The sequence below is a fragment of the Archocentrus centrarchus genome, chromosome 12, assembly GCF_007364275.1.
Source record: "Archocentrus centrarchus isolate MPI-CPG fArcCen1 chromosome 12, fArcCen1, whole genome shotgun sequence".
Taxonomy (NCBI): Eukaryota; Metazoa; Chordata; class Actinopteri; order Cichliformes; family Cichlidae; genus Archocentrus; species Archocentrus centrarchus.
The window spans coordinates 20,914,671-20,933,411 of NC_044357.1; the positions used below are offsets into that span (position 1 = coordinate 20,914,671).

At 41.6% G+C, this 18,741-nt stretch overlaps 1 long non-coding RNA gene across 1 annotated transcript; it reads right to left on the reverse strand.

Moving 5' to 3' along the window:
• Window positions 1-3,908: 3,908 nt before the first annotated feature.
• On the reverse strand, window positions 3,909-18,722 carry LOC115788963 (uncharacterized). Its single transcript, XR_004020655.1, has 4 exons — window positions 18,620-18,722; window positions 18,349-18,481; window positions 17,656-17,732; window positions 3,909-4,005 (listed from the first exon to the last, which is right to left on the reverse strand). It is a non-coding gene; the product is annotated as an uncharacterized LOC115788963 (long non-coding RNA).
• Between the last annotated feature and the right edge of the window lie 19 nt (window positions 18,723-18,741).

The window sequence follows — 18,741 nt, forward strand, 5'->3', positions numbered from 1 at the left end:
TCCTCCGGTCGAACTTGTTCTGATGGATCCCGCAGACAATCGATTGGTTTGAGATCATCAGTTTTTTGGAGGCCCAGTCAATGGCTCGGCCTCTTTCACAGCGGTTTGTAAAATAGCCACGACATTTAATCCGCTGATTTGTCTTGCTGGACATTGATTTGATTTCTTTTATTTTGTTCCTCAACTTTCCTAAAATTATTAACACGACTTTTCATCTTTCTGCTCTCATATGTACTAATTTGTCTCCGTGTGCATGAAATAAATTTTTTTAGCTTTTAAAAGGCAAAAATACACATTTGCAGTTTGGAGGGGTGCTGATAGAGTAAGTCGTGTTGGCCTTCACACCTTCAAGGCCCAACTTTGAGTCACGCACGGCACAGATCTTCACATATCATTTGTATAATTTTTTTAAATTAATTAAAAACACATCACTTGGTTAGATTTAGAAAAAGATCGTGGTTTGGCTTAAAATACAGCGGTTACATCTTTTAAAACTTTGTTTTTCATGGTTGGTGACAAAGTAACATCTACATGAATGCTAGGGTTTGTTTTCCAGTGAAACGTTGCATTATAAGAAGCTGATCAGTGTTATTCACTGCACCTGTTGGTGGTTTTAATGTTGTGGCTGATTGTTGTATACTTCAGAGCTTTGTTATTATGGCTTTGTGTTTCTTTCTCTTTTTACTTAAACCTGATATTGCTTGTTGTCTAACTGATAAGATGTTCACATTGCCTCGTCTGCTCTGGTGTGCTGCAATAAAGTCTATTTATCAAGCTGGATAAATATAAAAAAAGAGTAAACAATCGACTGGCTGAAGTAATTTGCCACTGTTGACTTTCTGCATCCATAGGGTGTCCAGTTTTGTGGGTAAAGAACATTAATATGATGGCTGTGATCAAACACTCATTATTTTATATTATTAAAAAACAGAGATTTTTGGAGACGCAGTTGAATGCATAGTTCTCATAAATCTCTGCGTTCCTAAACATTTTGAGAAAAGCCCTATTTAAATAAAATGTGGAGACAAAGTAACATGTTTTCTTTCCAATCAAACAGTCAAATACTCCATGCCAATCATTTTGTAAGACCGGGTGTCCTGTGCTCTCACTGTGCTCAGGGGAGTATTTGTTTATAGCATGACCCTCTCTGTAAAATCAACAGCTGTTTCCAGTCGGGCTTAGTTGCAGCACCACCATCCTTCAACATGATGGGTTTCGCCTTTTAATGCATCGCAGTTAACCACATCCTAATTAGAACTAATGACTTGCTCGTTAAAGACCTCTACAGCTAATTGGCATACTGAACTGCAAGCAGGGGAAAAAAAAAACCATTAGGAGGTGAGGAATTAAAAAAATATATATGTAAGTTGTAAAACGAGGGAGGCTGACCAGAGAACGCTGCTAACCTTCTTATCAAACTGCATTTTTAATTGAGATAATCAATATTCAAGGCAACAGATTTAACACAGTTTATATATCCATCATGGATTATAAATACTTAATGATTTAAAAAAAAAAAAAATCAAAAACCCCAACACTCCCAAATTTTTATTCCCCAAGTTTATGGCAATCTGGCAAATCAGATATGATTAATTATAAATTGAACTATTACAGCACGCTTCAGAACCTCACGTTCACAAATTGCATCCACAACTGGGGTTGAACATGAATTTGCTCTCCTGGTATTTCTGCAGCTCGTATGCAAAGTCGTTGTGTCTGATTCACATGCAGGGTCTGTTCTGCACCCTGTAGTTTCATTTAGATCAAAAAGACTCAAATAGACAGAGAATCACAGGATATCCAGAATATCTGATCATCCCCCCCCCATCACACCTCACCTTGCCTCTGAGAATCTGAGCAGCTACCGAGACAATCTCATTAAATCAGAGATGTAAGAACCGGAGGGAGAAATATACAACAGTAATACTCCTTGCTGTTGAGTTCGCTGTAAGATACAGTGAATCCTAAGTGCTTCAACAATCCTCCATGTTGGACCGTTCAGGGGAGCGGTGGACATAAGTGGAAGCTTTGACAGTCACACCACATTAGTGCAGTAACTGTAAAAAGGTCTTCCTGGGATTTGTTCCCTAAAAATACTCTCATACCACTGGAAGCTGGAGCCTCTCCGGAGCCTGATTTGAAGCTTTGCAGCCTGAGGACAAGGCAGGCAGAAAATAAATAAAAATAATAAAACATGCCCCCAAACAGCTCCTATTACATGCACTACATGGCAAACAGTGGAAAACAATAGAGTTATTTTAGTGCAGAAAAGAGCAGGACAGAGAGCGACGGCATCTTGGGGCAGAGGGCTGGAGGGCTGGGTGGGGGCCGCTTGGGTGGAGGTGGTAGGAGGGGTGCTCTAATGGGCTTGGGGAGGCTGCCGAGCCCTGCTGGAGGCCCACAGGAGGCCTTAGCCTGTGGTCTTGCCTTGGGCAGGCCTGCCATAGTAGCAGTCAGGTGGGCTGACAGACTGAGGGAGAGAAGGCCCTCTCCCCATGTGGCCTGCCATCACTCCCTCCCTCTGCACAGATGTTTGGTTTGGGGAGCAACAAGCTGTGCAGAAACAAACAAAGACGGGGCTTCAACATCTCCAAGTTGCATCTGAGTGATATCTTTCACTGGATTGCTCTAATTGAGTCTCTGTGGTAGTTTTTAATTTCGGCATGTGTCGACCTCTCTGCAGCAAGATTAAAAGTTAAATGTTTGCTCATGCAACATGAAGGAGCCTGAAGTATGAGGTTTTATTAATTAATGGTCATTTACAGGCATGAATGAAACATTAACACAAGTCTGAAATGTTGACACATGTTAGTACAAAGTTTAGGTTTGTGGAGTGTGTCTAAAATAGATGAAAGCAGCAGCAATGTCAATCTGCCCATCAACACACATAAGTCTTTTCTCAACGATGCACTCTGGACTTGCTCTGTACTTATATAGACGACCTTTGGCTCCAGAGCTATCTGAAGCCCCTTCTATATAGCCCAATGTAGGAGGTAAAGATCAGGGCTGCCCAGCTTGGACTCTCCCCTCCTGACCAGTGAGGTGTGTGAAGCCTCTGGCATGACTCTCAGCATGGGAAAAGTGCAGCTTTATCACCGCTGCTCAAACATTCATCACACAAACCTCTTCTGCAGCACGCTCCAAAGGGAGACAATAACGCCTCCATCAATTCCCATTTGAAGCCGCCGATTTAGGGAGAAGGTGGCACAGCGGCAACTTCAAAGTTTTGGGATACTCAAAGAATAAAAAGGAGACGAGAGGAGGGACAGTCGAGGAGGAGCATCTCTCTCCAGTCAGGAGGGAGGTCATTATCAGGCCATGTTTACGCCGGCACAGAGCACACTCATACGTGCTGCTGTTTTAACATTTGAAATATAGTACTGCAGCCATCACTTCAGGCAAAATAGTTTATGTTCCTGTATTTGTCTGTGTGTCTGAGTCTGTGTGTGTGCTGTTCAAAAACTCCACCGAGAAGCCACTTTAAAAGGTATTTGCATTATTTCTGCATCGAGAGGTGAAGGTCAGTGTTTCCCCAGCCAGTCCCAGCATTTCTGCATAAACAGCAAAATAATACTTTAGAAAGTATGGCACCAGGAGAGTAGACAGCAAAAATGTCAGACTTAACAAGGCATTTGGTTTGTTTTTGGTTTTTATAGCAAAGCTAATAATAATAATAAACAGCCATTAAGGCCTATTATCATTTTGTGCTTACAGTGAACAGCAAATTGTTGGCATCAGTGCACTCACACATTATTTTATCTTGGTAAACATTAACAAGCGCAGGCAGAAAATTTTGGAAATGAGCGAAACAGCTCTCACCTGAACGGCACCAAAGTTCTGCTTCTAAGACTGAGTCTGGAGGGGCGCCGGGGTGGCTCAGCAGATGAGCATGGCGGTGCAGGTGGCCCGGGTTCGTGGCCATTTACTGCGTGTCTTCCCCCCTTTCTCTCTCCACTGTAATCTACTGAATAAAGCTGCAAAAAGGCCCCCAAAAACAGACTGAGCCTGAAGGAAAAAGGGGGAAGTGATTTAATGCATCCTGTCAGAATACAGTTACTGAAAAAGCAACAATTAGTGTTACTCGTCTCGTTTAAGGTAAGTCCTGTATTTTATCAATGATTGATGTGATGAGCATCTCAGATGTTTAATGCCTTTTAAAAATCTATGACTGAAAATCAGCTTTTTCATAAAACTTAGCACTGACTGTGCATGCTACGATGACTCTACCATCTACAGAGAATAACCAGGAAATTCTTTACAGCTTTTAATGCTGTAAGGAAAATCTATGAAATCTATGTATCTGGCATGTCACAAACTTTGTACATGTTTGAACAGCACAACAAGCTGATTTCCCAAAATGCCAGCTTTACAAACAAGTGTAATCTGTAGGGACCTAATGACATAACAAGGTCCCTACAGAGTAAACCACCTAATTGTCTCCTTCTTGAAGCCATTTGCTGCTCCGTGTTCTTCTTCTGCTGCCTTTGTCTGTTCTGGTCAACATTTCTGTGGATGTAGCCATCACGTTCAAATAAAACAGGCTTCTCTGTTAATGTTAGTATTAGCGCCCGTGTTGTGACTGCTTGATCAGTTTGTACAGTGTGGGCACAGAGCACAAACACTTTGGCTGTGCAGAAGAAACCACTTTTTTTTTTTTTTTTGTAATGAAGAACAGTTAAGAACAATAAAAGTGCAGTTATTTCTGTGGCAGAGCTGTTTACAGACCTGCTGTGCCTCCCACTGTATCTACAAACCAGTTAACCCATAATTCATTAACATAAAGTGTGACTGAAAATAGCAAAACAAAGTCAAACTATGCCACATCAGTGATGTCAAGTGAAGTATGATAACATATTTGAATTGGAAATCTGGCAAAGTGATGATAACAACCTTGTGCACTCGCTCGGAAGGCGAGAAGAGGGTTAAGCGAACAAAGCCTTGAAAAAGAGTCCAATTCTCCAGCTCCTGCCCCAATCCTCGCAGTTACCCCCACAAAGTACACAAGAAAAAAGAAAACAGTATCATGCATATCATTCATTAGCAGCAAATAAAAGAAATTCTCTCTAATAATGCCCCCAAATCCCTGAGCTCCCAGCACCACGGAGCAGGGAACTAAAGAAATGGGGGAGAGAGATGCAAAAGGAAGCCGTCTCCCTCAAGTGCTTGTTAGGCCCAAATTATTATGGCGATGAATAATTTTAAAAATAAATAAGAAAATAAATAAATAAAAAAAGGAACATTTATAGATCTAAGTATTATCAGAGGAGCCGCGGGTCTGTTGCCAAGCTCTCTGGGCCCGTTTGAAATCCGCCTTTGTTTTTCACTTTGATCTTTAACTGCTAACCTATCCACTGCTTCACCTGATCCCCCCCGTTACCGCTTCTTCACCCACTTCCTCCCGTTAAACTTTTCCATACGAGGCGCAGCGCTGCCCGCACTAAGTGGTAATCATAATCGCATGATCATCTTCATCATCCTCGTCATTAACTTTCAGTTCTTTCACAACAATAATTAACATACTGCACAGGGAGCAAGATTAGGCAGAGAGATGCTGCGGTAAATGAATATAGAGCAACGCAGAGCAAAGAGACGAAGGAAGGAAGCCATGTTGGAGGAAAAAAAAAACAGAAAGGAGATGAGAGAACACTGAGACCAGCTTGAAGACTCTTGCTTCCTCTCCTCCTCCTATCACAGTTTCTCTGATTTACATTCCTTTTCTTTCCTTGCTTCATTTCTATTCCTCTTGGTTTCCTCTACTTACTGGTTATCTTTTCTTCTCGTGTTTATTCTCTCATCTTTCTCCCCTCTTATTCTTCTCATCTACTTCCCTCTAACTTTCCTCTTCTGGTCAATTCTTGTACTTCTTCCTTTTCCTGGTTTCTGTCTCCTGCCATCCTTTACATTCCCATTTGGTTCCTCTTGTTTTATCTCTCTCTTTCCTTTCCTTTCCTCTCATGATTTTCTTTTGTATTTTCTCATTTTCTTCTCTTTTTTTTCATTTCTTCTTCTCTTTCATCCTGTCTTCCACTTTTATTAATTTCCCTTATTTCTTCTTCTTGGTTCTTATTTTCACACTTTCCTTCTCAATATTTTCTCTTATTCCTCTCCTTCAGTTAATTTTTCTCATCTATCAATTTCATCTCTTTTCTTTCAATTAATCCCTTTTCCTTTTCTCCTTCCTCACATTTTATTTTCTCTCATATATGTTTTTACACTGTGTTTCTGCCATGTGTCCCTTTCATAATTCCTTCCTCTTTTCCTTATCTTCCCCTTTTAATTCCTTTATACCTCATTTCTTGCCTCCTTGTTTCCTCACTTCTCACTACCCTTTTCTGTCAACTAATAAAATCTGATCTTACCTATTTAGGGTTCATCCTCTTGTTTCATCTTTTTTCTTTTCTAATATCATTCCCTCTTTCCTGCCCCCCCCCCCCCCCCCCCCCATATCCTTAATATGGTTTTCCATACCCACACCCTGTCTGACATCCCTCATTTTTTTTCTCTTTACTTTCATAAGTTTTAGTCTCTTTTAATCTACTTTGCTGTACTTTTTACTCATTTTCTCATGAGCCCACTTTTCCACTTTCATTGTTCCCTCTTTTTCTGATTTTATTGTATCTCTTCTTATCTAGTTGTTTTTTCTTCTCATGTTCTCATTTCTGTTCTTTCTTCACGCAAGTTCTTCATCTACTTTCTTTTGGTTTTTACGTTTGGTTCCTAATTTTATTTCCTTGTCTCCTTTTGCTTTGCTTTCCCCACAAATTCCTTTAACTGCATTTCCTTCCTGTTCCCTCTCTTTTCACTTCCTCTTCTAGCATCTCCTTTCATTTCCTTCCCTCTGTTTCCTCTCATTGACTTTCACCTCCTGCTCTTCTCCTTTCAAGTTGTTTCCTCTACTCTCAGTTCATATGCTTTCTAATTGTCTTCCCTTTTTACTTTGTCTTCGATTTTTCAGTCTTCTCTTACTTCCTATTTCTTTTCCACCTCCTTCTATCCTACTGTCCTCTCCGTTTTTATCCCCTTTTCTTGATGTTATTTCCTCTTTGATCACCTTGTTTTTATTTTTTCTCCTCTCATCCATCTCTTCTGACATTCCCCCTTTGCCCTCTCTCTAATTTCCTTTCTTTTATTCTCATCTTCCTGTCTCATTTATTTCCTTTTCTTGCATTTCTGTTCTTATTCTATTTTTTTTAATCTTCTCCTATCCTCGATTCTTTTCCTTTCCTTGTTTCCTCCCTTCTGCTCATTCTCATCCTCCTCCTGAGGGTTCCAACCCCGAGTGAAATGGCATCCCAGCCCTGTGGTCTGTGCCTGCCCTCTGATTCATATTGTAATGAGACGTATCCCAACATCCCATTTTCACTGTACTCTTCCCCACCTCCCCTCCTCCCTCCCTGGCTCTCATATTTTTCTGGTACCCATCATCAACCCCCCTCTCCTCACTTTGCTCCCCAGGCCCCTGAGTGGCTCGCTCGATTCCGTTTCATCACACATCAAACGGGCCCAACGTGATCAACGCAGGGAGGACCCAGGGACCGTAACATCTGCACGGGGAGGCATGTGTTGTGTGGTACTCCAGCGTCCGAGCAGGGGGAGGGGGGACACGCAGTGTTATGAGCAGATGTCACCGGGACCTGAGCAGCAGGCTGGGGGGATGCCGCAGGGAAAGAGAGATGTAGCGAGGGACCCACCCCTGCAGCCCAGCCTGGGGAGGGGGGGGAGAGAAGAGATGAACCTGAGTTTCTCCAAACACTCCACCTCTGCTCTGCTCTCCTCTCCTCACCTTGCAGCTCAGCTCCCCCTCCTGCTCCACGTTTTGACAGTACAATTAGGTAATTAGTCACCTCAGCGCTAATAACCTAATCATTACTTGTCTGCGTGTGTTTTCTCTCCATTTCAAAGTCTGTGTCCTCCACAGGCTCTCCCCAGAGTCCTGATGTGGAGGTGGAGGGGCAGAGGAGGCGTACAATTACCTTTGTCTGGCTGCTCCCCATGGCACAGAGAGAGCCAAGGCTCTGATCCCAACCAAAGCAAGGGGCCCTTTTAATGGAGACAGAGAGCCTGCTCTTTGGAAAGGGTCAAGATTGCTCTCACATCCATTAACACCAGAGCTATTTCATCACTGCCTTGTTCTGGCAGGCGGGAGCTGTAGGGGACTGTGATCAGCCTCAGTCGAGCACAGACGCTGACATTTCCCCTGTTAGTGAAAGTGGCAATCCGGAGCTTCTGCTGTCAATGAGTCATCAAAGGGCTTGTTTGAGAACAGCTGTTGACGTCAGTGCACTGCCACAAGCGTTAACCCTTACTGCGATATGAAGTTGTGTTTTTTTTTCCTTCTGCATGGGCATCACACAGATCTCTAAGTTCACAGTTAATCTGTCATCAAACAGGGATCGTCTTTTGACAGCTTGAGCAGCACAGTGAATATTAAAAACGTCATTTTTTTAACAGGTGTCTGATATTTATTATAAGTACACTTTGCACAACTGCCCAACACTTTTTAAAGTAAAAAATTTGTTATGTTTTTTTCCAGGAAGCTACTGAATTTATTTTTATTTCATAGCAGTGTGAAGATCAGCTTGGATAGAAATCATCCAGTAGTAATGCACTGTCTTCAAACTACTTCACCCTCTCACGCAGAGTTGCACTCACTGTGCAGAGCTGGGAAGTTGTTCCTCTGATTTTAGTGTGTTCATGCGTTTTTTAAGCCAGAATGTGGAAACAACACGGACGCTTACATATTACATATTTGTTGAATTTTAATACTCGGAGTGTTTACAAAACATGCTGATAGCTGTTTCCAGTATAAGGAATAAATATAGCTGTACTTTACCTGTTTATCAGGGTTGCTGCAATTTTTCACCATGCTACCATTTGATTTGACAAATTTATTTTCATCCACCATGTTTTTGTGTATGACATCAACAAGTTGACAAAATTTCATCTGTTGGTTTTTTTTTTTTTACAACTTGAGGGACCGTTCAGGTGAATTTCCCCAGTTGGGAATTAATTTTTCACATTATTCCAACATTATGTGAATTCACGATGAGGCTTAGACACATGGGTTACAAAAAATATGGATTTTGCTTGTGCAAGGCCAATATGACAATTATTATAATACATTTATATTACATTCACCATCTAATTGAGCAGACTGGCAAATTTTGATTAGCAATGAATTCAAAGTATAGCTGAAGCCGTGTTTCATTTTGCAAATATCTCTGCATAAACCACAGTATTGGACAGATGAAAAGGTTCAGAAAAACAATAGAAATAGTGGCATAGAATTTATGTAATAAGCAGTATGTGAGCTAAAACATTTCCTAGATTTTTAAACTGCATCTACTTTTCATTTTTGGAATATGTTTCACATCTCCACAGGCTATGCTCGCGTCCTGTAAGCACAGAAAAATCTGCTCATCTTTTCTGTGAAACCACCCTCGTTCATTCCTCATAATCTAGTGTTGTGTTTTTGGTTTGGGGGAGTTTGGATCTCCAGCTGTGCTTGCAGCGACAGCCGTCGTGTCACCCTCTTTATTATTCAGGTTTCTTGGAGCCAAACAGCTGTTTTGCATGGCAGATTGAATCAGAGCCTGTCGTGACTCCTTTACTCACTCCAGTGATGGATCGAAGGACTGAATTCTTGAATTGTGGCACAGTTTAAAAAAAAAGAAAAACAGAGCTGCTGCTGAAAGCTGATATTGTAACCCTCAGTACACTGATGACGAATTGCAGCAGACTGTTGTTTTTAAGTGTACTGCGGAGGTTGTTAGTGTGAAATCCTCACAGTATACATTTATACTTGTACATAAATTAAGTTTCACAATGAATAAAACATCTAAACTTCATATGCATGGATTTTTAGCTATGGAGGCAAGTGTCAAAAGCAGGGAGAGACAAAATTAATCGTTGCAGCCACTAACAATATTCTCCTCCATAACAAACTCCATCGAATGGATTCCACAAGCAAACGTGAGTTAGACGGGCTTTATTAGACGGAGCTGAATGCATTGCTTCGGCTTGACGGCAAATTCGATGCGCTTTATCACAGTCTGGGTAATGAGAGATAACTTCCCTGCTTCTGCAGGAATCGAGTCTGGCACCACAACCCCTATGCATTTTTTATCAGCCGCAATTACTCAGAGCTTGTTGATATTTCCCATTCGTTTCATTTGGGAAAATTTGCATCTGATAACCAGAGGCCTGCTGTAGGGCTAACCGAACTGTGCTGCAGTAAATTATAGGTCTCCAACTGTCCAACAACAAACCAGAGGATTTGCTAATGGCCAGGCTGCATAAGAGGTCATCTGCTTCCTTTTTAGATGTGCTGTACACATTAATTCTCCTGGCAGTTTAGTCAAAACTTGTGAATAGTAAAGCGCTTTACTGTTTGGATGTCCTTTCCCCTTCTCATGCCCAGTTACACATAAATGATGAAACAGTTTGGGATTTAGTACCTTGCTCGAGGTGTAAATTGTCATCCCACTACCACAAAATGCTAAAATTCCCTCACCCTTTAAAAAAAATTGATGAGCTCTGTTTTACTTAGGGGTAGGCCCAGTGTCCTCAAAGTGGCACCAGGTTGTGGAGCTAGTGTGCAGCTGCGCAATAACTTAAGTGTGCAGGGTTTTCTTTGCACTGAATCCTCCTTCTTCTTCGCATTGCTTAAAATTGCTCTCGCTGTATGTTTGGGGTTCATTGCCTCATGCATGAATGAGTTTGGGATCAATCCGTCGCATCCCAAGGAGCATTGCATGATGAAGCAATCGATGATGGGTGGATCAAAACATGTGAAAACTGTATACAGTATATACACCGTTTAATATATGCAAACAATGACAGGTGGTCGCGAGCCTAAAGATGTGAGCCACTGCCCCAGAGTAATAAAAGAAGAAAGGACTGTGTGCTGTGGCTTTTGAATTGTCTGTTTCTCCGCCATCCAGCACTTTCTTTAATCAACTCTAATTAGCAACAGTTCTGCTCAATTAATGCTGTGGAGGTAGAGATGAAGCTTTGAATATCAGTATCTCCCTGACAGGACAGGGAAGAAGAGAGCTGATTGACAGGCAGACTTCTAACCTGATCAAGGTGAGAAGACCTGGGTGGCTGCTTCCCGGTGTCTCAGATTTGTTGTAATTGACAGGTGCAGAGAGACGTTCGGGGGTCCTCGTGGAGCTCTTTGCCGTTTATGCAGATTAACACGTCACAACTACAAATGAATAAATAAGCTGGTAAGCGCGAATCAGGCATTTAGCCTGAGGGGATGCCATCATTAACAGATTAAACAAAGTGACTAATCACAAAAACAATCCGCTTCTGAAGTGGAGAAAGTCAAAAGACAGCAAAGTTTGGGGTAAAAAGCTAAGCAGCCTTAATTATTCAGCTATTGGCAAACAAAGATATGAATACATAATAAACACTGTGCTGACAGATATATATATATATATATATATATATATATATATATATATATATATATATATATATATATATATATATATATATATAAATAATTTTTTTTTGTAACAGATAATTTTGATGAAACAAAATTTGCTTGCTAATCTACATTTTTTCCATGGCATATTGAAGAATTAGATGTTTGTGATGAAGAAATTTCATATTTTATAACTCAAGCCAAAACTGATCTCTGGGCGGCTCACGGGGATGGCACAAATTCTTAAAGTAGTCAGTCAGTGTGGGCATCTGAGGTTGAGGCCTCATGGGAATGCTTTAGGTCAGTTTGAAGAAAATGATGAACAAACGAGGGTGTGCTGACACTAAAAAGAAAATCCTGCTTCCTTTGAAGCCCAAATGAGCTGACATGAGGTCTTCATATTCCAAACACACACCCATGCCACTGCTCATGAACTGAATCCTTAAGAATCAAGCAGAAATGTTTTTGGTTTTTTTACATGGTGCTTTATACATATATAAAACTCAAATGACCAGAGCAGCCATAACCTCAACTTCATTCCTGGACACAACTTGGCTGTAAACACATCACTGCTTGTAAATTGGTTTAAAAGCGCCCCTGGATTCCAGACTTCCCTCCATGCGCAGCAGACACCAGCCTACTTTGACCTTCGCACCAAGCCGTGGCCCGAAACCTCAGCTATTGATTTTTCTAACTATCTGTTTACTCCTCGTCTGCACACTTTCCCAGCTGCTTGGAGAGCATCGTTTGCCCTGAGGCGATCAGCAGGGCTCAGCTTGTTCCAGTCTTTGATCATCGTTCACCCAGCGGATTAACATATGCACACTCTCTTCCTCCCTTTGTCGCTGAGCTTGATAATAAATCTACGGCCTTCCTCTATCTCTCCCTCTCGCTCCAATATAGGACAAGCCATGAATCAATCACCTCGCTTTACGCCTCGTGTCCGACATGGATGCAAATCACAGAAGGATCTACGGGTAAAGCTCTGCTTATTAAAACCCGATGCCTGACTCATTACAACCCGCTCGTGCACATGCGTGTCTCAAAGATGAACAGCAGGTAACACTCGTGAAATACAGCAACTCTAGTGGAGATAGAACACAGACAGACAAGATTAACTGATTTCTAAGACTATTATCTCAACAGAGGCCAAAACTAAGCCTCACCCACTTTGCCAATCCAAAAAGAGAATCGGAAGCTAATGAAGTTAATTACTGAGTCATTGTGGGAGGTTAGAGCCTTGTCTAAAAGAGGCTTAATCTGAGGGAAACTGCAGTGCAGAGGCTTGAGTTCATACCTGCCCTCGCTGTGCAGTAAGTGTACTAATTAAGGTTGGTTTGAGCCTACAACCATCCCAGTTAGCTCACTTAAAGGGCCAGGGCTTCTGGGGTTTGGAACAACACTCTTAAGGACTCTGCAAGTAGGACACTGAGTAAATGTGTGTGAGACCAAGCAGGAAGAAGAGAAAGTGTGTGTACTTCCAGGTAGACAGGTGACTTTATTCTTAAAAAGCAAACCCATGTGGTTTCTCTAATGGCTACTGTTGAGACACGCCCTCACTCCCCGTTGCCTCTCTTATTTATTACGACCTAATTATATCAGTGTGTCAGCTGACACAACCAGCTCCTTGCCCTAAATGCCGCAATGCTCTCGTGGTTGAGCTCGTACTTGCAGACCTTATGTTTCCGAGCCGTGTACCATTTAACCACGGCTTCTCGAGGCACACGGGGTTGTTTAGCCTGCTCTTTTTTCTTTCTTTTTTTTTTTAACCCCGACTCTGCCCATCAAGAATGCAACGGACAAGGCAGATGAACACATGCGGCGAATGAAAATACAGCAACAACATGAGCTCGGGACTGACAGGAGGAGGAGGAGAAGGAGTGGGTCTGGACGAGTTCCCCTCCTCATCATCAGCGTGTCGGCCTGAGCAGGCCTGTGAGGTGCCAGAGCTGGGGCCCTATTAAAAAAAAGAAAAAGAAAAAAAAAAATGAAGCCGAGCTTGCTGGAAAAAATCCGTCCTCTCACCTGAGAAAACAACAACCCCACTCGCTCCGACGGTGAGACAATCAGCCGTGTGCTGCTCAGGGTGAGGCGGCGGTGACCCGGCGTGCCAAGATGAAGCCGGTTCTACACACTGATGAGCGCTTTCACGGACATCAAACGGGAGTGCCGCAGACCTCCCCACGACCTGCCTGTGCTGCCTTGTCTCCTGCTCTCTGCTTTTATTTGAGGTTGATACGGGCAGACGGATTGGCAAATATCGATCACGGCGCTCTCGGTAAAATTCTCCCTTCAGGTCTGAGAGGTGATTACAGGCCTTGGACCCAGCTGATGCAGCCTACGCGCGTGTATGTGTGCACATTTAGGTTTTTTCCTACCCCACCTCTCAGACAGACTGAGGAGAACAGCCCCCGTATTCTTTGGTTCGAATGTCTCCAATCATCTGCAGAAGAGAGACATCTTTAAAAAACACCCAGACAGACAGGCAGGCAGGCAGGCACACTGTACAACACAGAAAATAGGTTATAAAGCACGGAGAATAATGCATGTGAATCCCAATCATCGAAATTCAAATGATTTGGATGCATCCCCAACCAGCCCTCCTCTCCTTGTCTGCCTTCTGTCGAGGCCTCAGCGCTCACCAATCAGATCGGAGGGAAACAGGCTGCAGATTCAGAGGGTTTGCATTAGGAATGGCCCGTTATTAATTAAGCTTGTGGAGAAGAGTTTTTTGACAGCGGCTCCCGAGGCGGCGAGCGGTGTGGATCTTGGCGCTGACCTGGCCCAGCAGGGGTAGGAGCTGTGTCTTTGAGGTGGTGGTGGTGGAGGGGAGCGGGTGGGGGCTAGAATGGGTGGTGGGCGGGAGAGAAAGAGGAAGGTGGTGGATGAGGGGTGGGGGACTGGCTTCATGCCGACAGCCAGGCCTGCCACGTCTGCGTGCCCGCTTTGAAGTGTCACCTTGAGGGAAGAGCCGATGGCCGGGAAGCCGGGAGGGCGGGAGCCACGGAGAGGAGTGGCACGGTTGGCATTGCCAGACATGGCGCTTTAATATTGCATGGGCTCCCGTCCATCTCTGTACACACTCAGGACATTCCTTCTGCTTGATTTAGTTTGAAAGTAGATCTTTGTTTTTTTTTGTTTTTTTTTTTTTTGAGGGGGGAGTTTCTCCCCTCTCCTTTCCCCTCCTCTCTCACCATGCTGTGGCTCAACACCTGTGCTTGTTTTGTGCTTATTCCTGCCTGAACAAATGTCAAGCTCTGCAGTCAGAGGAACTTTAACAACTCCCTGCATTATGAAAGTTGACAGTGTTGCATTTGGCCTGCTGAGTGACATAGAGTTAATGTAATAAGTTATTATACTGCAATAAACAGCTCTGTCTTATTCTATCAAACACTAATATTTTGATAGAAATATTGACATTTTCTCTTGGAAAATGTCTTTTTTCATAAAACAAAACAAACAACAAAAAAAAAAATCTGTTAGTACAGTGAAAATAAAACCAATGAGTTTCCAGTGCTGAAGATAGAAAGATCAATTAAAAGAAAATGTGCAAACATCTGATACTTCCTGGTTTCTAAGATTCTCGCCAGCCCCTTAAACCCTTGGATCCTGAAACACTTTCTTAACAAGATAAAACCTGGCATAAAGCATTTTACAATTAGCTGTTTTATCAGAATAAAACCACAGAAAGTGGCATACCAATAGTCCCGTGCAGAATCGTACAAAAAAAAAAGAAAAAAAAAGAAAATTTCACTCCATATTTGCTAATTGCTAATGCTTTTATCACTTCCTCCAATGCCATCCTCCTTCATGAAAACTAAACCATACCACTGGGGACTCAACTTAAACTTTTATTATTTCTCTCCCCATCATCACTGCGCTTGCCTGACCTGCTGCCAGCACGGTTACAGAACACGGCAGAGAATTAAACATGGCGTTAGTTTGAGAGGATGCATAAGAGGGAAGTTTATCAACAGAGGCTGCAGGAAGGAGGTGTTTTGAAGTGAGGAAAAGCGTATTTAAAAAAACACTCACGCGGCACGCACTTTCTACCCACTTTAACAACCGTCCCAGTTCACAAATAGTAGTTTTAACTCCCCTGATTAGCACTGACATCTGCAGCCTTTCATCTCTCCCTCCATCTTGTTTTTTTAATCAGATTAACCCAAACGGGCATCCTTTAATGGCCTCTTTTTTAGGAAAGCTGAAAGAGGAGAGATAATTAAAATAATTAAACCGCAGGGACCGGTCTGTGCGCGCTCATCTCCGGCTCTTTTCTTTTCTTCTCGCCTTTAAGTTTTGATTCTGCCTTGCTTACCGATTCAAGCAGCACAGAAAAAGAGAGGGAGAGAGAGAGAAAGACTCATCATCCTCACTTAATTGCATTAAGTTGACTCTCGGAGGTCCAATTTTTCCCTCCAAAACCAACAGCCAATGTAGGATCTGATCTTTAGGTGCATGTCAGCCATCTAAATGTGGAAGTGTGTGTGTGTGTGTGTGTGAGTGTGTGTGTGTGGGGGGGGGGCATGCTTCTAAACAGCCTTTATGGAGCATATTTATTTAGTCAGTGAGTGTATTTTGCATAAGGCCAAAGATAAGAAAAAAAAGAGGAGGGAGGGAGTATCCTCTTTAATGATTATTTATTCATGGACTTTTAAGCTTTTAATGAGGACAAATGAAGGCGTTTTTCAGAGTGTCAGTATGTAGTATGCTTACCAAAAATATTCTTGTTTAGCATTTTCTTTTGCACTGTGTGTCCGCGAGGAATAAACACTTACATTTAAATATAACTAGGAGTTTGGCGCGATCAGTTTATCTTGATCTTGCATAAATATCATATCTCGTTTGATCAGACCCTGCAATAATGATGATGATTATGATTTAACAATTTTCAGTGTTCCTTGTAACTGAAGCTAAATCTCATTGATGATTGCTCCAAAAAAAAAAAAAAAAAAAAAAGTGGCTTATGGGAGTCTGGGTGTTTTTCAGAATAAGAGTTTTCTAATTTATTTCCAGCTAATACACATGACAACCGTATCAATCAATGGCCTCGAGAATGAGCTTGAGAAACGTATGCGCTTTTGCATCAGCTATTCACGCTTGTGTGAGTTATTCTCCTTCATGCAAACACACGTCATACATCGGTACACTGCAACTTCCACACTGACAGCCCAAAGGGAAAAAAGTAGGCTACACCGCGCCATCTGAGTTATATTCTACATTATAGGTGTACATATCTTGAATATTATAATTACACATCTTCAGATGAATTCAAACTTCCTGCCAGAAAGAATCTAATGAATTCTTGCATGAGGATTTTACTGAGAGCAACAGTCCTGACATCTTCCTCGGAGTGCAGCCCCAAACTTTACACAAGCGCCGATGTCTTTTTCCTCTCTCATACACTTTCACTTCATTCAGATCATTTTCACAGGGCTTCATTTCAAGTTTGCACCAAAAAAAAAAAGGGGGAAGAATCCCTTTGCTGGAAATACTTAAGATTTATATTTAAATTTTCATGGAATCTTTGAGAACATTGAGGAGCAATTTCACATTTGCACTGACATCTAATTTCTCAAGTAGAGTCTGAAAGCACAAATTGCCAAGGATTCCCTATGTGCCCAATTATCCTGCATCAATTTCCTTGACCCTGCGGAACGCTGGTAAATTAATCATATCACTTTTTTTTTCCCTTCTTCTTTCTTTTTTTTTTTTTCAGGACTCTCTCATGCAATACATATGCACACGTTTGATAAACTAATCATACTTGGTTGGCTGTACTCACAAAAAAAAAAAAAGATTGATTCCCTGAAGCAGGATGGGAGTTAGCAGTGAGACCCAGAGGCCTGGGAGCTGATACAACATGCAAAGTCACATATGTACACATGCAATCCACAAGCAGGAAAAAAAATACAATGCAAAAATGACAAAATACTATTCATATTTGTATAAGTAAAATCTCAACTGTATTAATTTATCAATAAATCAGTGTGGTTTGTTTTCTGACTGCAGTATTGACAGAAGATGGATAATGGTAGAAATATTAAAGAAACATTAACACAAGTAGTCATTGGCAATATCATCAATACTTATATATACATAAATACACATATATTTTTATGTATATACACACATGCTTTACGCACACCATTAACAGCCTAAAGATCTAAATCATCTTCAGTGTTTAACTCTATAACACTGTGTTTACCGGGCTGCCTTACCTGTTGATCCCACAGACTATGGTTGATCCTAACATGGCTGCAGATTCTCGCATCAGTTTTTGGAGGAACAGTGTCCTCTGGTGGAAGCAGCACAACAAACACAAGAGTGCAAGTAAATACACAAACAGGGGGACATAAAAACAACAACAAAAAATTGACCTTAGAGATGTACTCATCTTTTGAGAAAATAAATGCTGCTGAAATATTCTCAAATGTCACACAACAGAGTTCCAGCCAGGAAAAGGAATAATTTTAAGGTATTAAGGAATTTAATGGTATCGGAGGCAGATGATACACAAGGTTCTCAAAAAAATGTGTTTGCTGTACATTCTCATTTTCTCTGACTGCGGAGCTTTTATTTACTTTTATTGTCTCATTTTAGTTTTTTTTTTTGTCTCAGCTTTTTATATATAAATTCTATTACTCATTCTCAGTTTCTCATTTTTGTTGTTTTGTATCTCATAACTTAAAACACACAAAAATAAAACTAAAATGGCAGTTTAAACCCTTTTTATAAAGGCGCTCCACATGTAAACCCCTCAAAAACAGCACTGACAATTTGAGCTCTCGTTAGATTAAAATATCATGTAAATAAAATTCTGGGTTTGGAACAATGACAAAGGATGAAGATTTAATTGTTTCAGGACTAATTGCATTATTTTTTTTCTTAGCCTAAGCTAAAGTACTACTTACATTTAAAGTCACCTCATTGTATTGGAACCAGAGCCGGGGGACCATGAGCTTTAGCCTTAAGGCATAGACTGGTGTGCAAAGCCTCCTTTGATATCACACTTTTTTCCTCCACCACATTAGCATTTCTGTAGTGCTGTTTGAACAAAAAACATAATTTGCAGCAACTTGTACCACTTTTGTAGTGACTTTTACACAGTCTAAGCGCCCTAATTGCCCAAGGTAGTAACTTTGAATTTGACAATTTAACTATTAAGCCATAAAAACTACTCACGTGGCATTAAGGACGGGCCCTACCTCTCTTCACTCCTCGTTAATCCTTACAGGTGTTTCTGGTAGCTGGAACGAGCTTTCGCTTCGGACAAACCCACTTTTCCCCCACCAACAATCCTAGCT